Source organism: Pteropus medius, unplaced genomic scaffold (genome assembly GCF_902729225.1).
Source record: "Pteropus medius unplaced genomic scaffold, Ma_sr-lr_union100, whole genome shotgun sequence".
Classification (NCBI taxonomy): domain Eukaryota; kingdom Metazoa; phylum Chordata; class Mammalia; order Chiroptera; family Pteropodidae; genus Pteropus; species Pteropus medius.
Genome location: NW_024351730.1, coordinates 27680546 through 27707308, shown reverse-complemented (window position 1 = coordinate 27707308; position 26763 = coordinate 27680546). Strand labels below are relative to the sequence as shown.

Here is a 26763-nt window from a genome sequence, read left to right as displayed (position 1 = left end):
ATTGTGAAGGATGTTGAAATAAACAGGGGAGTACAGATACTCATCAAGATCCTGTTTTCACTACCTTTGACTACATACCCAGAAGTGGAATTGCTAGATCATACGGTAGTTTTATTTTTAATTTTGTGAGGAAGCTCAGCTTTATGATGTTTTCCATAGTGGCTGCACTAATCTAGATTCCCATAAACAGTGAACAAACGTTCCCTTTGCTCCACATTCTAGCCAACACTGTTCGTTCTTTTCTTTTTGATAACAGTCATTCTAACAGGTTTAAAGTGGTATCTCGTTGTGGTTTTGACTTGCATTTCCCTGACGATTAGAGATGTTCAGGGCCTTTCTATGTACTATTTGGTTATTTGTATGTCTTCTTTGGGAAAATGTCCATTCAGAGCCTCTGCCCACGTTTTAATTGGATTGTTTTGTTGTTGTCGTTGTTGTCATTGAGTTGTATGAGTTCTTTATATATTTTGGCTATTACCCTTTTATCAGATATATGGTTTGCAAATAATTTCTTCCATTCCCTAGGTTATCTTTTCATGTTGTTGATTGCTTCTTTTGCTGTGAGAAGCTTTTCAGTTTGATGTAGTCTTACTGATTTTTTCCTTCAGTTCCTTGTGATTTTAGTGTCACCTGTAAAACAGTGTTGCCAAGATCAATGTCAAGGGGTTTTCTCCTTTGCTTTCTTCTAGGAGTTTTGCAGTTTCAGGTCCTATGTTTAATTCTTTAACCCATTTCATGTTAATTTTTATGAGTGGTGCAAAATCTAGGTCAAATTTCATTTTTCTACATATGGTTATCCAGGTTCCCCAACACTATTTATTGAAAAAAACTATCATTTTCCCATTGAGTATTTCTGGCTCACTTGGGAAATATTAGTTGACCATATATCTGGGCGGGGGTGGGGGGTGGTTATCTGGGGGCTCTCTATTCTGTTCCATTGGTTTATGTGTCAGTTTTTATGCTAGTACAGGCATACCTCGAAAATATTACACGTTTGGTTCCAGACCACGGCAATAAAGTGAGTCACACATTTTTTCCCCAGTGCATATAAAAGTTATGTTTATACCATACTATGGTCTATTAAGTGTGCAATAGCATTATGTATAAAAAAATAATGTACAAACCTTAATTAAAAAATAATTTATTGCTAAAAATGCTAACAATCAGCTGAGCCTATTGTAATCTGTTTGCCAGTGGAGGGTCTTGCCTCAGTGATGATGTGCTGCTGACTGATCAGGGTGGTGGTTTCTGAAGGTTGGTGAGGCTATGGCAATTTCTTAAAATAAGACAACAATGAAATTTGCTGCATTGTTTGACTCTTTCTTTTAATTGAACAATGAGAGGCCATTATATGATTATTAATTGGTCTATACTTCAGAACTGTTGTATCTAAGGGAATAGTGAGTCAGAGCACATATAACATATACTGATTAAATTTGATGTCATGTATGGGCATGATTCGTAGTGGCCCCAATTACAATAGTAACATTAAAGATCACTGATCACAGATCACCATAACAAACATAATAATAATGAAAAAGTTTGCAATATTGCAAGAATTACCAATATGTGACACAGAGACACAAAGTGAACAAATGCTGTTGAAAAAAATGGCACTGACAGACTTGCTTGAAGCAGAGTTACCACAAACTTTTAATTTGTAAAAAAAACAAAAACAAAAAAGCAGTATCTGCAAAGTGTAATAAAGCAAAGTGCAATAAAATGAGGTATGCCTGTATCATAATGTTTTAATTACTGTAGCTTTGTGGTATTGTTTAAAATTAGGGTGTGTAATGCCTCTAGCTTTGTTCTTTGTTCTCAAGATTGCTTTGGCTATCCAGGTCTTCATGGTTCCATACAAATTTTAGGATAGATTTTCCATTTCTGAGAAAAATGCCACTGGAATTTTGATAGGAATTGCACTGAATCTATATATACCTTTAGATAGAATGGGCATTTTAACAATATTAATTCTTCTGATCCATGAACACAGCATTAATTCTTCTGATCCATGAACACAGATTCAATTTCTTTCATCAAAGAATTGTGGTTTTCATTGTACAGATCTTTCGCCTCCTTGGTAAATTTATTTGTAAATATTTTATTGCTTTTGATGATGTTTTAAATAGAAGGTTTTTTTATGATTTCTTTTTCAGATGTTTCATTGTTTGTGTATAGAAAAATCATTGATTTCTGTATGTTAATTTTATATCCTGCAACTTTACTGAATTCTTTGATTAGTTCCAACTGCTTTTTGGTTGAACTTTTAGGATTTTCTGTCTATAAGATCATATCATCTGCAAATTTTTGCTTCTTTTTTTTGCTTATTCCTCTATGGTTTAGATGTATTTTATTTCTTCATTCTGCTTAATTGCTCTAGCTAGGATTTCCAGTACTGTATTGAATAAGAATGATGAGAGTGAGACACCCTTGTCTTGTTCTTGATCTTAGAGAAAAAGCTTTCAACTTGACGTTAGCTGTGGATTTTCCACATACGGTTTCTTCTATTCCAATTTTTTGAGAGTTTTTAAATTATGAAAGATATATTTTGTCGAATGCTTTTTCTGCAGCTATCAATATGATATGATGTTTAAGTTCTTTCTTTATTCTTAATATAGGTGTTTATTGCTATAAATTTCTCTTGTTAAAAATTTGTTTTTGCAGCATCCCATAGATTTTGGCATAATGCATTTTCATTTTTGTTTGTTTCAAGTTTTATTTTTTTTCGCTTTTGAATTATTCTTTGGCCCATCCATTGGTTGTTCGGAAGTTTGTTGTTTAATTTCCATATTTAATTTCCTGTTTTCCTTTTGTTCTTGATTTCTAGATTCATTCCGTTGTGGTCAGAAAAAAACATTTGGTGTAATTTCAACTTCTTAAATTTTCTAAGACTTGTTTTGTGGTCTATCATATGATCTGTCCTGGAGAATGTTCCATGTGCACTTGAGAAGAATGTGTATGCAGCTACTATTGGATGTAATGTTCTATATATGTCCGTTAGATCCATTTGGTCTAAAGTATTGTTCGAGTCCAACATTTCCATGCTGATTTTTTAATGCTCTTGTTCTTTAACCTTTACACTATACTTAAGTGGTTAACACACCACCAGATTATAGTATTCTGAACTTGACTTTTTATTTACCTTTACTACTGTGTTGCATATTTTCAGGTTTTCATGTTACTAGTTAGTATCCTTTCATTTCAGCTTGATAAACTCCTGTCAGCATTTCTTATAAGGCAGGCTTAGTGTATGAATTCCCTCACCTTCTGTTTGTCTGGAAAAGTCCATATTTCCACTTCTGAAGGATTACTTCAAGAGAGCATTCCTGGTTGGCAATTTTTTTCTTTCAGCACTTTGAACATATCATCCGACTCTCCTGGCCTGTAAGGTTTCTGGTTAGAAATCTGCTAATGGCCTAATGGGGGTTCCTTTGTAGTTAACAAACTTATTTTCTCTTGCTGCTGCTAGGATTCTGTTTGTCTTTATTTTTGACTTTTATTATAATGTGTATTGGAGAAGATTGTTTGGGATCAAAATAATGGGGTGATCTATTAGTTCCACATCTCTTTGTATGTCCAAATCGTTCACCAGGGTTTGCGAAATTCTCAGCCATTACTTTTTAAATAAGCTTTTTAACTTCCTTCTCCCTCTCTTCTCCTTCTGGAACTCTAATGATTCTTTTGATGGTGTCCTTTTAATAGGTCACATAGGCTTTCTTCACTCTTTTTCATTCTTTCTTCTTTGTTCTCCTCTGATTGGGTATTCTGAAAGTTTCTAGCTTCTGAATCAAAGATTCTTTTTTTTTGTTCAGTCTACTTGGCAGTCTACATCTTCCATAGCGTTTTTCGTTTCATTCATTGAATTCTTCAGCTCCCGAATTACTGTTTGGTTCTTTTTATGATTTCTATCTCTTTCTTAAATTCTCATTGTGTTCATGTATTGTTGTCCTGCATTTTATTGTAGCTCATTGAGTTTCCTGAAAACAACTATTTGAATTCTTTATCAGGGAAATCATATATCTCCACATCTTTGGTTTCGGTTACAGGAAGATTATTGTGATCCCTTCGTGATGTCATATTTCCTTAATTTTTCATGTTTTTTAGAGTGTTGCATTATTGTCTTCACATTTCAGATAGCAGTCACCCCCTCCAGTCTTTACTAACTGCTTCGGGATAAAAATACCTTCCATTAGTCCTGTTTGAGATTTCTCAGACCTTATATGAAACCATCTACTCCATACTTCCTGTTCTCTCTTGGGGCAGAATTCTTAAACTTGTATGTCTTATCTCAGTCTTGCAATGCACTGTTAGCCTCTCTTTTGTTTTCCTGACGGTAGCCCTATAGATCAAGGTTGTGGCTTCCCCCTGGCCTGCAGACTCTGACCTCCTTTCTGCACATACTCATTAGTATTCTAAAGTTCACTCTCCTCACTCTCTGAAGCAAGCATAGTGAGCCAGCAGGAGAGTGAGAAGAAGTGTAGGTGAGGCATGTTGGTTTTTGGGGTGCCCAGGGGCCAGCTGGGGGAGATTCACACATGAGGCTTTCCCAGTCACTCATGGATGGACTTCCTGATGGAGTCCACTGTGCAGTTAGCAATAAGAATGTCCTTTTAATGCCACTTTCTGAGAATTTATCTGCCATTTTTTTGATTTCCTTCCTCCCCGAGGCACGGAGCTCCTGATTTTAGGACTCTGAATGCTGCGAGAAAGAAATGAGTCTCACTGGCAGTATCCCACACAGCTGGATAAGCCAGGCGCTCATTCACTAAGTCTTTCTTTCCCCCATGGAAGAAATCTCAGGCCAAACGGGTCTCATTTAGTCCTAGCCTGTGCCACCTTGGGGGAGGGGTGATGCAGGCAAAGTCAATTTGTTTGTCTATCCACTCCAATTTCTCCAAATTCTCTCTTTTTTTCACTTTCTCTCTCCAACAGAGTGCTGGAACTTCTCCTCTGAAAACTTGGACTTCCACAAAAGCTCTCTTGTCCTTCTGTGGGTGACTGCCTAAGTCAGTGTTCTCCAGGTGTGCCGGACCACTGCCAAGAGGGGCTGGAACAGGTTCACAGGCTATTGCAGGGTCCGCAGCTGGTACTAAGGTTTGTCAGCCTATTACCTGATACATGGGTGGGCAAGACTCTTTCTGGATCCCTTGGCATATTGTACAAAATCCCATAACTCCAACAGAAGCACTTTTATTTGTGGATCAATGCCAAATATTTGTTGTTGTGGGGTGGAGGGGACAAGATTGAGGGACATCTTATGCTGCCATGATGCTGATGTCACCATCTCCTTAGGAAATGTTTGGACACTTCTATATTAAAGGTAAAGAAGGAGATTTTAAGGAAAACAAGAATCTTAAATGATAAGTATATTATTTGGATCAATTATAGTAAAATATGACCTTCTCTAGTTTGTCAGAGAAGGTTATCACAGAAAGAATGCTGATAAAGAAGAGGACCTGGTGAACTCTAAGATACTGGTGCAGGATATACCCCACCTAGCTGGTACGGTCAATATTTTGGTGCTCAGAGGAGATAAAATTAGTTAAGAAATGACCTGCCCAGAACAGTGTTTTAGTCAGGCTTGTTTCTGTCTGAATGTGCTACATGATACAATTAAGCAAGTAAGCATATTAGGTGCCCCGAACTGTAAACATATAGAAAACTCCATAGCGAGCTTTTAAAGAGCTTTAAAAACCAACATGTATTTCTTTCATGCTGTCTCTAAATATCTGTTGCTGGACATCCTGTGAGACCTCAAACTGGTGATTGCTTAGAATGGAGATAGGGGAAGCAGGGATGGGGTGGAAAGTCTCTCTTCTGTAGCACTCTCTGTCCTGGCCCTTGCCAACACTCACTAACTGTAGTTCTGACACTATATGAATCATAAAATTATGTGCTCAGAACTCAGAATGGGGCTCCAGGTGTGAACTGACGTGTAGGTTACAGGGCTCTTACCCACTTTGCTTTTATAACTTCTAGTATGCGACATACATTTGTGGGCCCACAAATTTTTGGCAGTGTGTGATAGTGTTGACATATATTTGGCTATGGTCAGCTAAAATCCCTATATTTTCTAGTCTTGAACTGCGCTTCAACTTGGCTTACAACGACACCACTACTTCCATTCTGTACTTAGGTGGCTGACTTCTTGAACATGAGGCTGAAATTGTCTATTGGTCCCTATATTAACTTATATCTCATTGTTTTTGGCCCATTCCAGTCTGTCTTCAAATTTTTTGAATTCTAATTCAGATGTGTTAATTATTCCTCAAGGGTTTAGGTCACTGCAAATGTATTTATTCAAGAAATAGTAACAGAGTGCTTTCCCTGCTCTAGTAACTATGCTACGGAGTGGGGTTACACAGATGAAAAAGACAAAATTGACTTTTATTTAATCACCGGCACTGGTAAAATTGTTTTACTCCTATAAAATCAAGCCCTGTGATTTACTACTCCAGCCCACATATCCTGTTGCTCTATCCATACAGAACTTTTCAGCATTCACTTTACTCGACAAGTACTTCCAAACTTGTATTTCTTAGTGTGTGCTATTCCTTCTGCCTGTTATACACCCCCATACTTGTTCTCTAAGAAAAGTCCTACCCACTTTGTAAAGACCTAGCTTAAATGTCAACCTATGCCACAGGTAACTAATTCTGAGCAACCTGAGAGTCTCCTACTCCCATTCGTCAAGGCAAGGAAACATAATGGCCATGTTAAGAAAGCATGTCTCACACAATCCTGTCACCTTTCTTGGGTCATTACCCAAAATTGAGCTTATTCAACCATTTTCTCTCTCTTAAATATAATATTCCATACTGGTCTGTAATTCCTCTCATCTGACCAGCATTTCAGTGGTTTCCTGCCTTTTAAAAAAATTAAAACAATAAAATTCACAAAACATAAACCGACCTGTATTCTGAAAATCTTCACTAAATATTGTCTTTACGTCATGGCCTTAATTCAAACCTGGTTCTCCCATATAGAAGTCACAAGCTTTCCAATTTAAAAAAAAAAAAAAACAGCATAGAAATATGCAAAAATTTCAGACTTAGGGTATTCTAAATGATGCTAACTTTTTTCATTTTTAAAGGGAAAGATTGTGCCTATAGAGACAAAATGAGATGGAGAGTATAGCAATTATCTAGAAAATTAAGATCAGTTAAGACAGACACCTTGGAAAATAACATTGAGCCTTTCTGCGACAATACAATGTGAAGGACCATTTATTTCAACAACAATCTTAGTTTTAATCATTTTTATGTTTTATGTCTTAATTTTATGTTTTAATAGCCTCTTTATACAAACATATTTCTAATGTTTGCATTCCTGAATAAATCTTGTTTAATAGGAAAGCACTCAGTGGGGGTATTGCAACAACTGACGTCTGATTTAAAAACATTTCTTTGGGTATAAAAGTTAAAACAAATGGTTCTAAAGAAAGAAATTTAGATCATTTTTCTTTCTCTGTAGAATAAGATACTGAAATTGTTGCAAGTAGTTTTTGATATTTGAGTGTTAAATTAAAAGACATTTAAGCAAAAGAGTTTGCTTTGCAGGACTTGTCCTTTCTATTAGAATAGACACAGTCCTCAGTGGGTTGAGGTGATTCATTAATATTTTGTGTGCTTTGTATTAAGAAAACTGTTCTCATGAAATTAAATTTGGAAATAAGACAAATTAGTCTTTAATGTAGTAACTTGAGATACGAAATGGCTAATTTTTTTACTTAGTCCAGCAATTTCAATATGTAGTTATTAAACTTTAAAGTGGTCATGCTTTTATCTCTGTTCGAATTTTTTTTTTCCAAAAAGGACAGAAATTGATACTTTTTTTAACAACTACGATCTATCCTAAGAGGTAAGTGAAACCAAAAGAAAGTAGAAAGGTAGGGAAAGAATCGCCAGGCATACAAAGATGTGGTTAAGAATAATAGGCAGCTATATAGCTTAGGGCTTTAATGAGCTTCAATTGCAGCATTAAGGGACTAGTTAGGCTTTAAACAATCATTTTAATTTGGTAGTGGCTTGCTAGTAGCCTTTTGGGAATTCACCTGAATTAGCCCATTTTTATGCCAATAGTTCTCTTCCCCTTGACTTGAAGAATTAAAGACTTTTAAGATTCTGATCTACTCTATTATCGGCCTTCTCTTTTCCCATCATGCTATTATGGACACTTAAAGTTTATTGTAATTATTAGCTACCTCTTGGTTAAATTATCAATTAGCTTAAGTGTTATTAAATTCCTGAAAGATTAATAACATGATCAAAGAGCAAAGCCTGTCTCTTCAAATGCAGTGCTCACACTTTGGTTTCAAATTACGTTTGAAAAGTTCAAGGTCTCCTGGTGTCCCAAGCTCTCTCCTTCTTTAAAATACGGTGTATTTCTTGAATTCATATTAGGCTGAAATCACAAGCCACCTCTCTGACCATGATAAAAGAAATTCATAACATAACATGGAAAGTATATGTTCAAGGGCTCCAGAATGATTGATAGGCTTTCTATAGCAGAAATTCATTACAACACCATTCCCCATGACAAGAATTTCCATTATGTCATGGTACTCTCCCCTCCATATGTCTCTTTTCCTCTTTCATATTTAAAAATTCTCAGTTAATAATCTTACATGGGGCAATTTAATTAATTCTCCTTCAGGATATATGTGCATTGTGTTTAACCTAATAAATGTGGGTAGTAGTGATCAAATACTCTTCACTAAGAATTTTATTAGTCTCATTGTAGCTTGGATGGCTTGATAAAAATGCTGCTAACTTATAATAAATAGTTAACTTTTTTTAAGTTAAAACTATGTATCATTGCTACCCATTCATTTAATAAATATCTATTAAGTGACAACTGCATAGCAAACATTATGCTATAACCAGGGAGATACTTCCAGAAGCCAAGAGTTTATTGGGGGATGAAATTAGCTAACGAATGTACAGCTTCCTCTACTGAATAATAACACAAACTCTTGAGTACTGCAGAAATTAAATGTTAGAAAAAAAGGTAAACTTGCATTTTAGACTACCATTTGAATAAAATTTGCTAGAAAAAAAGTAATACTTTTTTTACGTTAAAGAATATGGACTGCCAGATATTTGAAGGAATGCATCATAAAGCAGCACCAGTGAGAATGAACAGGCAGAAGAACTGACAGTTGCTACGACTGGATATAATTTTCGCCACTATTTGTGGCTCACATCTGTTGACTAAAAAGTTCTAGAATTTTTCTAAAAAATTATTAAAATTATAGTTGGCATACAACATCATTATTAGTTTTGGGTGCACAACGTAGGGATTCGACATCTATATAACTTACAATGTGATTACCATGATATGTCTAATAATCATCTGTCATACAAAGTTATTACAATATTACTGACTATAGTTCTGAAAATGTTTTCGGTTATAACAGCATTTCACAAGCAAGTTGCTTGCACTAGGTACAATGTGTATATGCTTTAATAACTAAAGCACAACATTTTTGAGAGTCAAAGAGAGTGTTATGAATTATTATGTTGGAACAACTGACATAATCTGAGTCTATCCAGACAAAGCCACATGCATATAGTCTCCTTAACATCAAGGGACCAAAGAATGTATAATTCTTCCATGTATTTTTATTTAAACGGAAATTCAACAAAGTTTAAAATTTGAACTTGGCTTAGGTTATAATTGAAAATATTTGTAATCTACTATTTATTTAATGCCTTTAACTAAATTACTTTAAAAACATATTACACATAATTTATTTTAATCATTACCATTAATCATTCATGTGGCAACAGAGATAGAAAACAATGAGATAGAAAATTCTAAAAATAGCAAATATGGAACTATACATAACTGAAACCAATCTTATAGAGGCAAGTACAATGCATTGTTTTCCTCAATATTATTATTAATCATCACACATATTTTGCTAAAATTTCTTGATCTTTATATTCAGAGATTTCTTTTGGGGGGTGGGGGGACTCTAATGTAATTTCTTTACAACTGGTTAATGAGGCGTTAGTTAACACATGAGTTGAGAATTGACTAAAGGCACTTATCAGGTTATGTTACATCTGCTTAAAATTATTTATTTAACTATTATAGCCCAACTACCTCCTCCCAAAATAGCTCTTATTGTGAGGTTATAGTCTGAGTACTCTTCAAAGGAGCTGTAGGTATTTCCTAGGCCTGGTTATCCCAAAGAAGGTCAATTTGAAACACCCTTAGGAGAGGGAAATTGGTTTAAAAGCATTTGTATTGCTCTGACTTTGCTCTCTGTCAGAGCTGTGTTAGCATCACTTGTGCATTCCTTTCAGGCTCTCTCTTGGCCTTAGAATTAATGTAGCTGCAATTGCTGTACACGTGTATTTCAGTACTGTTAAAAATGCAGAAGTTGTGTTTGAGCAAGTTTTGAAAAGCTCTCTATTCATTCTCAATTCTCACTTAAAATACACAAAAATTCAACTTTTATTTAAAAAAAGAAAATAACTTCCATTGAAGAAAGTGAATCAAAAAGAAGTAAAAATTAAACAGGCCCATTTTTATTTGTTATATTCACCATGCATTTATTTGACACCTGTACTGGGAGATACAGTGAGTAAACAAAACCCACAAGGTCTCTATTCTCATGTCTCCCCTCCTCAAAAAATTATACAATATCATTTTAGGAAATAAACAGTAACTCTAAGTGAGATAGTGAATCCAAATAAAAACCACTGATGTTTACCTACCTTAGTTTCTAGATATCTCTATCTTTTAATGACACTTATTTTCACTAAATATTAGCACCAAAGCTATCACCTCTTTATAGTCAGCTTCATCCCAGGAAGGTATCAAGTCACCTCTTCAATTATACCCATTAATTCAAATCAAAATGCACAATTCCAATTTTACTACTCTAATTTTACTACTCAATTTTACTTCACTAATGGTGAAGGGACACCATTTTTTTCATCAAAGGAAAGGAGCCCCAGTTAAGGCTCCCAGTCAGCCATACCTTAGTGTGTGTGTGCTTATGGGATGTGGTCCCAAGTGCTGATCACATAAGAAAAAAGAGGCTGGAACTGATGGGGAGGGTAGGAGGGAGCAAGGAAGTAAGTTATTAAACACTTTGTGACAGGGAGATACAAGGAAAGTACTAAAGAAAAGCACAACCAGTGTAGGCAGCTTAAAGGCATTATATTTACATGAATGGCTGAAAGGAGAGTATCGAGTGCTAGAAAAGAAACAAAAGCATGGAAAGGGAGATGGGATACTATAAAAAAATTTTTTTAACAACTTCAGTATTTTATCTAGGCCATGCCAGTGAAGACATTATTGAATAGTCTGGCTTCTCCCCCCTTACACGTAAAGGCAGCAAGAGTAACAATGGTTTAGGAAGGTGCCAGATACAGACACAGGAATGTGGAGATTCTTCAGATATGCACTTTGTGTGTGTGTATGTGTAGACGTACATACATATATATGCATATATATGACTATTATGTAGACACTGTGTGTATAGACGTACATACATATATATGCATATATATGACTATTATGTAGACACTGTGTGTCTAAGTACATATATATTTGTATATACATATAAAATACATATAAGTACACATATATGTGTGTATATATATAAATCTTTATACATCTATATTTCTATATATATGGATATAAATCTTTAATCTTCACATAAACCCTATGAAGTTGATACTAGTAAAATTGGTTTTATAATCAAGAAAACTGAGGCACAGAGAGCAAAGTCACAAAGTCAGCAAGTAGATGAGCTGGGATTTGAACTCAAGCAGTTTGGCTCTTGACCACTATGTTAAGTATGAGTATTGGGGTTGGGGAGTTGGGGGACTATGAGAAAGTACAGATATTAACAACCTGTTAGCATTTAAGTTTAAAATTTAATTTTCAAACTTGAACTTTATAAAATATAACTTCAAAAGCTCCCTGATTGAAAAATTTTAATTACAATGAGTGTCTTACTTTATTTAAATATACAACTTTTTAAGTAAAAACATACAGTAAAACCAACCAATTTCGTACTTTATTTTCACTAACTAGCTCTTGGCATGGATTTACATACTAGAATTGTGTTAGAATGCAAATTTGGCTTTACTTTTACTCTTTCTACATTATGTATCTTGCCATTACAGTAGTTCTGGAGAGCTAAATATTTGTGATTGTATTCAGGTTAGAAAATCTGTTCATCTTGTACAATGATTCTGAAGCTATATGTTAAAAATTCATAGCATCTCGTTCCTGTTTACAATTTTTCAGTCTTCCAAGATACATTATGTTTAATGAGAAACATAATGAGTTAAATTAGATTTTTACGGAGTTATGCTTATTAATATGCATTCTATCTGATGTAGGCAGACAGACATGACCATATCTAAAAATGATATGGAAGGAGACTAGACTTTGAGTGATGAGCTCACATTGCAATACCTAGATGATATATTTGTATACCTGAAACTTATATAATGTTTTTAACTTATATAATGTTACCCCCAGTAAGTTTAATTTAAATAATAATAATAATAATAATAAAGATTATAAAATATTTCAAATTCCATATTTTTTAAATAATATAATAATAAATATAGAAAACAGGTTCCAAATAGCAAGGCTCTAAAGATTTAAACATTTTAATACAAATTACTCCAAAGTAGAAATCAAAATAAAAAAGTTTTTTTCCTTTAATTCTGTACAGAGTTTATTACTAAATTGTCAAATAATAAAATTAAAAATAGTCTGCATTTACTAAGTGGTTGTTAAGTATCAGGCATTGTTTTAACTACAATAATTCACTTAATCCTTATAACAACCCTATGGTAGTTATAATTATTCCTATGTTTCAGATGAGAATACAGAGATAGTGAAAGTTAATTAACATATGGCCTTACAACTGGTAAGTGGTAGAACTGAGATTTGAACCCAGGTAGTGTGACTTCTTGAGATTCACAGATAGCTCCTTTCTTATACCACCTCAGTAATAAACAGCTCCAGTGTCTTATTAGGCAGCCTAGGTATATCACTTATTCATTAAAAGCTCTGAGGACTGCATCCTCATCTGGATCCAAAATATTTGTCACCATACTGAGTACTACCATTTACACCTGTTTTCTTCAGGTAATCCATAAGCATGTTGCTTCATAAATTGTTTTCTAAAAGTTGAGTATACTTTTTTCTTTTGCAGGACACAACTCTTGTTAACATAGCATGTTGTGTCACCTTCTCCCACTTTCTTCAACCTAGTGGATACCTAGATAATCGAGGAGATGGCTGATGGGAAAAATATAGCTCTGATCTATTCCTGCAGTACTAGTAAATGTGTAAAATGTGTGCCTGCCATCATTACCAAGTAGAATTGACCTTTTCATTATTTTCCTCTTCTATGGTTGCACTTAATCTTCATTTTAATCTCATTTCACACAGATAAAACTATTGACATCTAGAGCTGAACAATTTGATTTGGCCCAGTTGGTGAAAACACTTAAGTGGGACCCTCTCTCTAAAAACTACTTATTAAAGTTCATTAATAATTTCCTAAATTTAAGACTTTTTAAAAATCAACTTCTAGCCTTCTATGACTCTCTCAGGATTTCATATGAAATCAGTCTTAGCTTAGTGATTTCTACAATAATCCTAAGAGAAATTAGCAGTAGAGTAATTCTCAAGTTAATATAGCTTTAAAGAGAAGACCTTTATTTTATGTATGATTGGACATATCATTATGATATATAAAGATTCTCTTTAATCAACCTTTAGGTCAAGTGATGGGCCTGAGGTCAGTAGCTTTATGAATGCCACAGCAGAGTTTGTTTGAAGATTCTGGTCATTAATGATAGTCAAGGAAAATAATCACACCCTAAGTGCTGTACAATGACCAAATTCATTATCACAACCATAGCCACGACCTTCGTTGTTAGTAACTACTGACTTATGAAAATAAGTAAATATTAAAATATCAGTCATATTTTAGTGAAAAAATATAAACAAGTAGTTTTGAATACTTTGATGCATTACTGTTACATTAAACCATGATTTTATTTTCTCATAGAAAAGACTGGCCAAACTAAGATATATAATCATTTTATATGTTCAATAAATTTCATTTACAAATCACCATTTACTATAGCCGTAAAGTACTTAAACAGAAATTATTAGATGCTGTGGGTTTCTCTTGCATGTCATGTCAATAGTAACTATCACCAACATCGATATAATGCTTCCTATGTGTTCCCAATCCAAATCTTTTCATATATACTTAGTTCATCCATTAAGTAGGTATGGACTTTTAATATAGATAAGAGGCACATAGAGGTTAAGTAGATTGTCCAAGGTAATTGTGAAAAATAATATAATGGAACCAGTTCAAAATGGAATTAGAGCTGCCACCCCATAGGAACTTCCTTGCACATCTTACTCCTCAAACCTTTGAAATGTTTAAACAGTGCAAAATAACATCTGGGCTGGGCTTAAAGCAGCATTGTATTCCAAACAACTGTTTGCAAAGCTAACAGGAAAGCGGATATGCCTACTGGAATGAAAATTGAAGATATTCTTTAGTATTAACATAGCTATGTTAGCTTATTTGTGTCTACAGATATTACTTCTATTCCTGTAACCATTCCCCTTCCCTTTCTCATAAATACCCCTTGCCTTCACCTCCTAATCAGAATACTATTGGGGTTTCTACCTAAATTAGTTCTTCCAGAATAGCTATTATTTGGATCTCAAATAAATTCCCGTTGCCTCTCACTTCAGCCTTTTGTTTTTAAGTTAACATAATACACAGATAAGTGGAAGTGAGGCTTGATAGTCCAACTGGAAGATCCATGACCATAACTACCATATTATATTGCTTCTACAATAAATAGATATGTTAAAAATTAGGCCAAATTATTAACATAGACGAGAAACACTAAAAATTCCTATTGGATCTGAATAAGGTCTCTCTCAGTAAAACACCAAATTCACCTCTACTAACTGGCTAAAAAGGAACCGGAAGATGAAAAGTTATCTATTATCCATCAGAATAAATTATTGACTACCCTTTTACCTAAGGCAGCACTAAACAGGACAGGATTCTAGCAGCCATTGATTAAGTTTATGCAGTTTTTTATATAACATTACACATACTATAAAGGATAACTATTTGGATGTTTTACATTTTGCAAGCCTTGATTAATACAGCTTTTGTTTCCACAGATTTATTATCAAACATATTAACACTATCTTGAAAAACCTTCCTACTCGGGAAGGGCATATATTGATGTTATTTTAAGATCTCAAGTATTTTTTTTATTTTCTTTTTCATTGGGGTATAATATATTAAAAAAAAAACTTTCTGGTAACAGCATTGAGTTAAAAAGAACTGAATGCACATAGGCGCACACGCAATCATAGAAAGATGTTTGGTCTTTGTCTCTGGCTTCTGACACAAAGCTTCTAAAGGCCTTGTAATTTCCTGACTGACAGGGACAACAGCATCTATTGTTATACATAACAAGCCACTTTCAATCAGTACCTCAGTTTATACTAATAAGGTAAGTCTGGGTGGGCCCCTAGAGCTTCCGGATGAGGGGTAGTTGCTGGAGGAACCAATACTGAGATTAGAAGATTAGAATTTAAACCCCAAGCCCCCACCTCCAGGATGGGGAAAGGGGCTACAATCACCAATTGTCAGTGATTTAATCAATCATGCCTATGTAACGAAACCGCCATAGAAAATCCAAAACGATGCAGTTTATAGAGCTTCCGGCTGGGTGAGCATGCAGAAGTGCAGGGAGGGTGGTGCCCCCTGAGAGGGCATGGAAGCTCTGCGCCCTCCCCACAGTACCTTGCTCTATGCATCTCTTCTATCTGGCTGTTCCTAAGATGTATTATTTGTAATAAAATGGCAATAGTAATAAAACACTTTCCTGAGTTCTGTGAATTGTTATAATGAATTACTGAAACTGAGGGTCATGGGAATGCCTGAATTTGTACTCAAACAGGCAAAAGGTGGGTGTTCTGGGCACATCATTGACAACTAATATCTGAGGCAAGGGAAGTCTTGTGGACTGAACCCTTAAACCTGAAGAGTCTGACTCTAACTCCAGGTAGTTAGTGTCAGAATTAAATTGAATTGTAGGACATTCGGTGTCAGAATTGGCTGGTGTCAGAATTGGACACGTATACTAAAATTTATCAGAAGCTACTATTCATCAAGTAATTTTATAATTATAAAAATATCCAATTTATTTAATACCTTAGAACTAGGTATATACATCAAGAAATATCTTATAAGGAAGTATCAACATCTAGTTCCCAAATGAAAAATAAACTGTAGGCAATTAAGAAATGAGACAATAATAATACCTTATATATCAAATAATTTAAACAAAAATGTTTAAATTTACAATTAAAATATTTTTTTTATTTCTTCTGATACATTACAAAGTTTTTTGATTTTTTTTTATTGAGAAAACTGTAGATTTACATGCAGTTGTAAGAAATAATACAGAAAGATCCTGTGTGTATATTTTCCAGTTCTCCCCATGGCAGTATTGTGCATAACAATAATATAGTATCACAATCAGAATATTAACATTGATACAATCCACCAATATTTTTCAGTTTTCCTAGTTTTGCTTGTACTCATATGTGTGTGTGTGTGTGTGTGTGTGTGTGTGTGTGTGTGTGTGTGTGTGTAGTTCTATACAATTTTATCATCTGTGTAGGTTCCTGTATGCTCTACCCGGTCAAGATACTGAATAGTTTCATCACCATAAGAATCCTTCCTGTTGCCCTTTGTAACCATACTCATCTTCCTCCCATCCCAAACACTTCCCTTCTTTGTCCGTAACCTCAAACATCTACTAATCTTACTTTCATTTCCAAAATTCTGTCATTTCAAAAATGCTCTACAAATGGCATCAGAGTATGTAACTTTCGGCAATTGCGTTTTTTACTCCGCATAATTCCCTGGAGATTCACCCAAACTGTTGTATGAATCAATAGCTCTTTACTCTTTATCACTGAATAGTATTCCATGGTATTTTTGTACCACAGTTTGTTTAACCATTCATCAGTTGGAGGACATTTGAGCTAATTTCATTTTTTGGTGATTACAAAAAAAGTTGCTAGAATACAGGAGTTTATGTGAACATAAACGCTCATTTCTCTGGGATAAATGCCTAAGAGTGCAATTACTGGGTTGTATGGTAAATGCATATTTAGTTTTTATAAGAAACTGTCAACCTGTTTTGCAGAATGCCTGTACCAGTTTACATTCTCATCAGTTATATATGAATGATCCAGGTTCTCCATCTCCTTGCCAGCACTTGGTGTCACTTTTTTTTTTTTGGTGGGGGTGCAGCATTTTGATAGGGGTGTAATAACTAATCAGAGTTTTAATTTGCATTTTTCTGATTGCTAATGATGTTGAACATCTTTGCTTATCTGCCATGTGTGTGTGCTCTTCACTGAAATGTCTCTTCATGGTCCTTTGTTCTTTTTTGTCTTAGATTTTTTTTTTTTTAACTTTTGAATTCTGAGAGTTCTTATATATATTCTACATACTAGTCTTTTGTTGGATAAGTAACTTGGAAATATTTTCTCCTAATTTGTAACTTTTCATTTCGATGAAGTCCAGTTTGTCAAGTTTCTTTTTTACGGATCATGCTTTTTGTGTCATATCTAAGAACTTTTAAATAATCCTAGATTCTAAATATTTTCACCAATGTTTTTTCTAAAATTTTTATACTTTTACATTTTACATTTAATTCTATGATCCATTTTGCGTTAATTGTTGTTAAGATGTGAGGTTTAGATTGAGATTCTTTTTTTTTTCCCTTTGCCTATGGATACCTAATTGCTCTAGAACCAGTGGTTGAAAAGGCTATTCTTTCTTCATGGAATTGTTTTTGCATCTCCATCAAAAATCAGTTGAGTGTATTTGTGTGGGTCTATTTTGTAGTTTTCTATACTATTCCTCTGATCAGTGTGACCCTCTACAAATACTATATTGTCATTTTTACTGAACTACAGAGTAAACCTTAGTATTGAGTAGAGTGATTCCTCCCACTTTATTCTCCTTTGTCAAGATGGTTTTAGCTATTCCAGCTCCTATGCCTTACATATACATGTTAGCATAATGTTGTCTATGTCTATAAAAAGACTTGATTTTGATAGAAATGTCATTCAACCGGTAGATCAGTTAGGGGGAATTAAAATATTTACTCTATTAAGCCCCCCTCCCAATCCATGAACCCAGTTGTGTCTTTCCATTTATTTAGATCTTTTATTATTTTCATCATCATTTTCTAAAATTTTCAGCATATGGATTCCTAACATGATTTGTTAAGTATACACTATTCCTAGCTTGCTAAAAGTTTTTATCATAAAAAAGCTGGATTTTCTTCAAATGTTTATTTTGTGTCAATTGATATGATCATATGTTTGTTCTTCTTTAGCTTATTGATATGATAAATTACATTAATTGATTTCGAATGTTGAACAAGACTTGCATACTTGGTCATGGAATACAATTCTTTTTATACATTTTTGGATTTCATTTGCCTACAGTTTGTTGAGAACTTTTGTGTCTGCATTTAGGAGAGATATTGGTCTGTAGTCTTTATTTGTATTATCTTCTAGTCTTGGTGTCAGACTGATAGTGGACTCATAAAATGAGTTGGGAAGTGTTTCCATTGCATTTATTTTCTGAAAGAGATTGTGTAAAATTGGTGTCAATTCTTTTTAAAGTGCTTACTAGAATTCTCTAGTGAAATTATCTAGGTCTAGAAGTGTCTTTTTCAATAGCTTTTTAAATTATAAATTCAATTTTCTTAATTATTATAGGGCTATTCAGATTATCTGCTTACTCTTGTTTTTGAGATTTGGTAGTCACTATTTTCCAAGGAGTTTTTCCATTGTGGTTTTCAAGGAATTTTTCCATTTCTTCTAACATTGTCAAATTTAATACTGCAAAGTTGTTCATAATATTTATTGACTGATTTTTAATGGCTGCAGAATCTGTAGTGATATTCCCTATTTCATTTCTGATATTAGCAATCTGTGTCTTCTCTCTCTAAATTGTTGTCAATCTTGCTAGTTTATTAATTTTATAAATTTTACTTTCAATTGATTTTTTTTTCTATTGTTTTCCTATTTTCTATTTCCTGGGTTAATAATCTGATCCTTTTTTATTTTCTTTTGCTTGTTTTAGGTTTATTTGGCTCTTCTTTTTCTACTTTCTGAAGTAGAAACATAGATTATTTAAGACTATCTCATTTCCAATAGAAGCTATAATTTATAAATGTATAAATTAAAATTTTATCCCTCTAACCACCACTTTAGCTGCAGCTCACATTTTGATGTTGTGCTTTGATTTTTGTTCAGTTATATGTATTTTTTCTATTTCCTTTTATTCTTTCTCTTTGATCCATGTATTATTTATAAATGTGTGGTTTAATTTCACATGTTTAAAGATGTTTTTATTATCTTCCTGTAATAGATTTCCAGTTTAATTACATTATGGTCAGAGAACACCATGTATGGTTTTGGTTCTTTTAAATTTGTTGAAGTTTCTTTTATGGTTCAGGAATTAGTCTACTTTGGTGAATGTTCCATGGGTACTTGAAAAGTCTGTGTATTCTTTCTTTGTTGGGTGGAGTGTTCTATGTATGTCAGTTAGATTCTGTTAATTTAAGCATGTTGTTCAGATTTTTTTTATATTTGCTGATTTTCTGTCTAGTATTTTCATCTGTTGCTAAAAGGGTGGTGTTAAAGTCACCCACTATTATTGCAGATTTGTCTGTTTCTCCTTTCATGTCTATCAGTTTTTGTTTCTTGAAGTTTGAGGTGTTTGATGGGTATACATTTAGGATCATTTTGTCTTCCTGGTAAATTCATCCTTTTATCAATGTTTTTTGTCCCTAGTAATTGTCTTAGCCTTGATGCTCGCTTTATCAGATATTAACATAGTCACTCCTGCTTTTCTTGAAATTAATTTGTTCATGTATACCTTTTTCCATCTTTTATTTTAAACCTACCTATGTCATTGAATTTGAAGTGAATTTCTTGTAAGGAGCATATAGTTTTGTTTTGTTTTGTTTTAATCCATTATATCAATCCGTCTTTTGATTGGTATATTTTGACTGATATCATTTATATCAATATTATTACTTTAGAAATAAAGTCTGCTATTTTATTTTTCTGTTTGTTTTTCTAGAATTCACTCTTTTGTTTCTCTTTTTTTGCCTTCTTGTGGGTTACTTGAACACTTTTTTTTAGAATTCTCTCTTGACTTACTTATAGTATTTTTGAATGTCTCTTTTGTATAGTTTTTGCAGTTTTGCTCTGAATATTGCAGTCTACATATGTGACTTATAATAACCTATTGGTATCAACATTTTTACCACTTCTAAAAAGGAAGATCGCTCACTTCTCTTTAAGTCCCTTTATCTTCCTCATTTTTAAATATCATTGTCTCGTGTATCAGACGGTGCTATAATTTTTTTACAATCATCAAATATGATTTATAAAACTTGTGAGGAAAAAAAACAGTCCATTATATGTACACATACTTCTAATCTTTCCATTATTTCTTCCTGCTTTCTGAGACTTCCTTCCAAAATTTTTTCTTTTATTATATCATTTCTGGATATTCTCTAAGGCTCTTCTCATTTTACTAGTCTATGAATTCAAAACCTTTTCAAAGAAACAGTGAGCTAAAAATCGGTCACTCAGAAAAAGACATTTAGAGAAGTCGGAGAGAGAAGACAGAGGTGATCCAGAGATGGGGTCCTGCGAGGAAAGACAACAGTAGGAAGGTAGAGAGAAGTATATATCTATGAAGGAAGAGTAATGAAGCAAAATTTATAACCTCCATAGTTACATCTTGAACAACACTACATTGAAAGAAATTTACCAAGCAAACCATACTAGAAAGGAGTTTCATTCAAACATTGTAGGACACTGACAGTGTGCCAAGAACATTGTCAACACTGACACTGTACTAGGCATAAAGATGCAGAGATGACTAACATATGGTTCCTGTCCTAAAACATGGTCAGCTTAGACGGGAATACCTAGAAGCAGAGCCTCGGACAGGGATTCAAGTACTTGTGTACTGTTGAAGGAAATGCTCAAAGGAGAAAAGCAGTGAGGGGAGCAGGATAGGTCAGATAAAACAAGGCAGTGATGTGGGCTCAGCTATAGTCTACTTTAGTCTAATCCTAAAGGATACCACTAGGAACTCTGCAGTATGAATGACACCACAGAGTGCTTCCACCTTGAGGTAAAGAATGGACCATTTATATCTCTGTAACAGTACAATTCTCTAAAGAAAGCCAATTGTGTGCCATCAGCAGCCAGCACTCACAGCAACCGGGAAATGGGTGAACCTGGCTGGTGAAAGAGATCTATATGGGTGAATATCAACAGCATCCACTACAATTCTCTGGGAAAGAAAGTAGAGGATAATCAAATTATAGTGTAATTTTGTATCATAGTTCGGAGAGGTACAAAAAAATGTATAAGAACAAAGAGAAGGAAAGAATAAATTCTGTCTGGGGCAGTTGGAGAAGGCTTCTCACATAATTTGTGGGACCCAGTGGAAAATGAAATGTGGAACACCTTGTTCAAAATTAATCATTTCAAAATTATGACAGAGAAGTACAGTGCCCTTCTAAATGTGGGACTCTGTGCAACTGCACAGTCACAAGCCCATGAAACTGGCTCTTTTGGTGAAGAATCTGAACAATGAGGAACCAGCAGGATTTTGAAGGAGATGAGTTATAAGCTCTAATCTGTATTTTTAAAAGCAATTTCTAGAAGCAGAGAAGAGGATAATCAGAGAATCAGTTCTGTGATAAATCCATGGTATTTTCTAGGCAATTTAGATGACTCATCATTCATCTTAATGAAGCAAAACGTTCAATTTTCAAAATTGTTTCCTCTTGCTGATTAGTTAATACTAACATCTGTAATTGTCAATTTTATATGAAGAAATAATAATTATACATCCCTAATGAATAATGTTCTAAGGAATAATGTTCTTCAAATTATTTATGAGCTGATAAATTCTGTTGCTAATTACTACTTTTCAGAAATAGGTAACTTTATAAGAGCTCGATATAGAGTTCAAATAGTCACACTCAGAAGTCAAGATTGAAGATTAAACTACGAATGTATATAGCAATCTGTTTTTGACTATAAACTATATTCACACATGAAGATAACAAAAGACTTTGGTATTTATTGAGCATTCATTTTACTTTAAGTAAAAGCCTTCATGTAAAAGTAAATATATCTTAAAACTTTGTTTCTTCTATATGCAGAGTACTGCTGTCAATAGATACATTTTATTTTACCTTTTCTACCCCAGCTTGTTCTAAAATGCTTTCTCATAAATTCAAGATTTAACAATAAATCTTAGCATGCTATAAGCTTATAAAATATAGTGTCATGCTGTTTCTTTTTATAAGGTGTTTAAAACTAAAATTGAATAATTTCACATATTTAAAGTATATGGGGAAATATGTTTACTATTTAATTTGCATCAGCCATTTATGTCCAAACATTATATACTGGGGTTTAAACATCTTCTTCCCTCATTCCCCTCATTAGTCACCAAGATCAGCAAGGAGACACTTGAGGTCATGAAATTATCTTCAGGATTTATATTCAAGAAAGGCTAACCTTCTAGACCTGACCTCCAGCTCTAGAAGTTTGTAGTTCTCAGTCTATAAAGTACTCTCAATCATGTCTCATATTACTCTATTGGCAACTTGTCATTTGGACTGTTCTGGTGTCTGGGGAGCTGTGTTCCAGAATAAACCTAAAAACATGAGGGGAGGAGACAATTCACCATGAACTTGGGAATTACTCAGCATTGGATCTGGAAGTCTGAAACTCTCTGCATATGGCTTTTATCCACTTATTCTTAGGCACAACAGATGGGAACTTATTTACTCATTGTGCTTTTGCATATATGATGAAAAAGTATGTAGATTCACCTCTTGTGTAGATCTCAAATGTCTCCAAAGTCAAGGCAATCTCAATTTCAGAGTCCCTGTAGAAATCATTTTTGCCAATCAGGGCCTTGCAAGTGGCCCCTTAGCTAAGTAAGCAATTATCAGCTGTCATCATGTAATTGTGGTTGTCTATTGAGTCAAGTATACGTATTACTTAAAACTTTGAATATGCTTGAAAACAAATATGTGAAGCAGGTGAGAAGCTCCATCTACATACAAGTTCAGTTGTGGGGAAAAAAAAACCCTTCATTTTTCTACACCAATTTAATTTCTAAACTCACTCAAACTCCAGCTATTTTTGCTCGGGAATGAGTCTAAGAGCTCCTTGGTATCATCTGTCCACGCTCACACCCTCTGAATCTTGTCTCTTCTGTAGTCTGGTCCTTGGAAGTTAGTCTACTGAGGTTATAATTCTGTCAAACCTAATTCTAATCCATAAGGTCTTAGCCAACAACAACTCTCTCTGCTACATTCATGACCTCCTTAGGTGCCCGAGGATTTTTAGTCACTGCAGAGCATGGTAGTCCATAGGAAAGTTACGGGTCTGTCTCAGGCCAGTTTGTTTAGAAATGTTATAGGACCATACTGGTCTCCCATCTCCAGGTCCTGGGCCCTTCCATGTGGGTAAGCCCAAGTCTCCTCTGTCCTGGGTTCTCAAGATCCCCACTGGGGTCTCTATTGCTCTTCACGACAAACCAGTAAAGGGAAGCAGTGAGGGTACACGTGATCCCTCCTTTCTCATTACTTCTCCTTTGACTTTCTCTCCATCTCCAGGCCTACACTCTCTTGAAGCAAACATACTCTTACTTCTCAGAATATTTCTCAGTACTTCCTTCTATGGAGAAATTAGCAAAGACTGCTAATTTCATTGAATAGTGGATGGACCAAGAGTAGCCAAAATACCCTTAGAAAGAAAAGCAGATTATACTTTAAAATATTATCAACTACAAATGATTTTATGTAATGTTTATGGGCTGATAGCCAACTTTATATGAACAGTTATTCATGCACATTTTTAACAAAGGATTTCTGAGCCTAAGAAAACTCCTCAAATGGATATAACTTGCATATAATACTTTTTAAAACAATTACTCTTTTGGTAAATTTTGTATGTATATATAATTAATTAGACTAAAGGTGTGAAATGACACTTCCTATATCCAGCATTATCGAGAAATGATAGCTCTATTTATACTCATTTTTTCAGATAGCCAAAGTAACTATAAACATTTACAAATCAAGTTTAACAATTTTATAAAGGTCTTCTAACACGTTATACATTTTTATTCCTTTTTTAAATACAGAAATAAGACATAAAGATGCCTCCAAAAATGTTTTCAAAATACCCGTGTTGCTTCAAATTTTTTAAATCTTGATAATTTATTATAAAATTTAATCTTTGAACAATACTGACTGCAGGACTGACATTCTTATTCTAAGCCATCAAGGTTCCAATAAATTTATGTAATGTGTGGTGGTCTATTTGGAGAAATTGTGAGACTCTCATAACATCTACAAATGTGAAACAACCAGACTATGTTAAAATGATATTCTGTTGTATATGGTTTCAGATATAAAATGAAAATTAATTTTTACTTTGTTTTAAACTTTATCATAAGGATAGTCAGCATTTGGTTTTCATTGTTATACCTAAGTTCTATAACGCCAGTTGGTGCTCAAGGAAGTGTTATAAGGAATTAAAGTCATCTAATGCAACTTGTTTGACCTCTTTCCTCCAAAGAGAAGTAAGATGTGAAAATACAGATCATAACACTAATAAAGATTACTGAAGATATTAAATGTGAATTTCACCTAGAATTTCAATCTGATAATGGGTAACATTTAAATCAACATTTAATTCCCTGAGGTACAAAAATATGGTTTGAAAATTAATCAAACAGTAATGAGATTATTAAAAACATTTACTAAAATTAATTGATAATCAAGTTATCAAGATTGCCAACAATGTCTTTATATATTTAATTCAAAGGGACCTAGCCCATTGTTATATGCTACTCATTTAAGAAGAGCTTTGAAAGCAGCTTAGCTTACAGTAAGGATAATCCTCAAGAAAATATTGGGTGAATGACAAATATTATTCCTGTGATGCTGGTAGAATTCCAATAGAGAATGCATACACGATTCATCTATTCAATAAATAATCATTTGAATACCTATTATAATGCAGGTACTGGAGGTATAGTGTTTTGGTCTCTGCCCTCTATGAGAACACATATAAAAATAGGCGGGGTGACAAGGTGCAAAAATATGGGTTAGCATAGAATGCAATGACTGCAGCTAAGAGGTACAGCTAATTAATTCACTTTGAGAAGGCTCAAAGAATGTAAAACAGAAAATAAGACTTGTAGAATGAATAAGATTAACAGGGTGAAGATGGAGAACATTTGCATTTTATTTCACTCGTTCATTCATTTAATAAGCGTAGTTATAACCCAGGTACTGTTCTAGGCACTAGAAAATCAACAAGGAAAGAAACTACACTAAAATCCTTGTCCTTGAGGATCTTATATTCCAATGTGAAGACAGACTATGTACACATAAGCAAATAAACATATATTAAGCCATATATGGTGGGTGGTTAGGGTTAGCCTCACTGAGAAGGTAACATATAAGCCAAGATGCAGAGACGGTAAGGGTATGAGCCATTAGAAAGAGTAAGGCCTTGAGGAAGAGTATTCCTGGCAATAAGAGTAGCAAGAGCAAAGTCTTTAAGGTGGGAGTTTGTGCTACATGTTCAAGGTCAGTGTGATCGCAGTGAAGTAATCAGTGGGGAGACTAGTAAGAGATAAGGTCAGAAAGGTGAAGAGAAGCCAGTGTGGGTAAGCCTTTGTAACCCATTGTGAGTACTCTGACTTCTCCGGTAAAGGAGATGCATTAGAAGTTTTAAGTAGAGAATTGAAAGGATCTGACTTAATATGATCTGTCTGACTGCTGAATTGAGAAAAGAAAGTAGTGGGGGGAAAGGAAGCGCACAGAATCAGGCAGAAAGATTATAAGGCTATAACATGGCATATAACACCACAGGCTAGAAATGATGGTATATAGACCAGGAAGATAGCAGTGGAGGTGATGAGCAATGATTCAATTCTAAATATATTTTAGAAGTAGATCTTATGTGATTTGCTGATACGTTTGATTTGGGGTAAGAAAGAAAGGGATCAGTATAACTCCAACTGTATAGATGGATTTTCCATTTACTAATATGGGAAAGTCTGTGGGAAAAGAAGGTTTAGAGATGAAGTGGGTGGTAGGAAGTTCAGTTTTAGACATGGTAAGTTTGAGTTGCCTGATAGATATCTAAGTGGAGATATCCAGTAGGTGTTTGAATATAAAAGTCTGGAGTTTAGGGTATAAATCTGGAGGTAACAACATGTAGTTGGATATAAAGAGGCCAAGCATTTGGGCTCTAGAGTACCCAAGCATTTATAAACATGAAATATTAAAAGTAACCAGTCAGTGAGACTGAGAAGGAATGACCAATGAATTGGACAAAAACTAGAGGAATGTGGTCTGGAAGAGTCTTGGAAACCAAGTAAAGATGTTGTCTCAAGAAGAATAAAATGATTGTCTCTGTAAGGACAGAGGATCAGCCACTGCGGGGGTGGGGGGGGAACCCATGAAGATCAATGTTAACCTGAACAAGAGCAGATTTGGTGGAGAGGTGAGGATGGAAGGAAGCCTGATTAGGTTCAAGAAGGCATTGCAACTTTATGATAAG

At 34.2% G+C, this 26763-nt stretch overlaps 1 protein-coding gene across 4 annotated transcripts in view; it reads right to left on the bottom strand.

Moving 5' to 3' along the window:
* The window catches only part of CFAP299 (cilia and flagella associated protein 299), a 528622-nt gene that overhangs the window by 378751 nt on the left and 123108 nt on the right, over positions 1–26763 (bottom strand). The gene's annotated exons all lie outside the window — the stretch shown is intronic.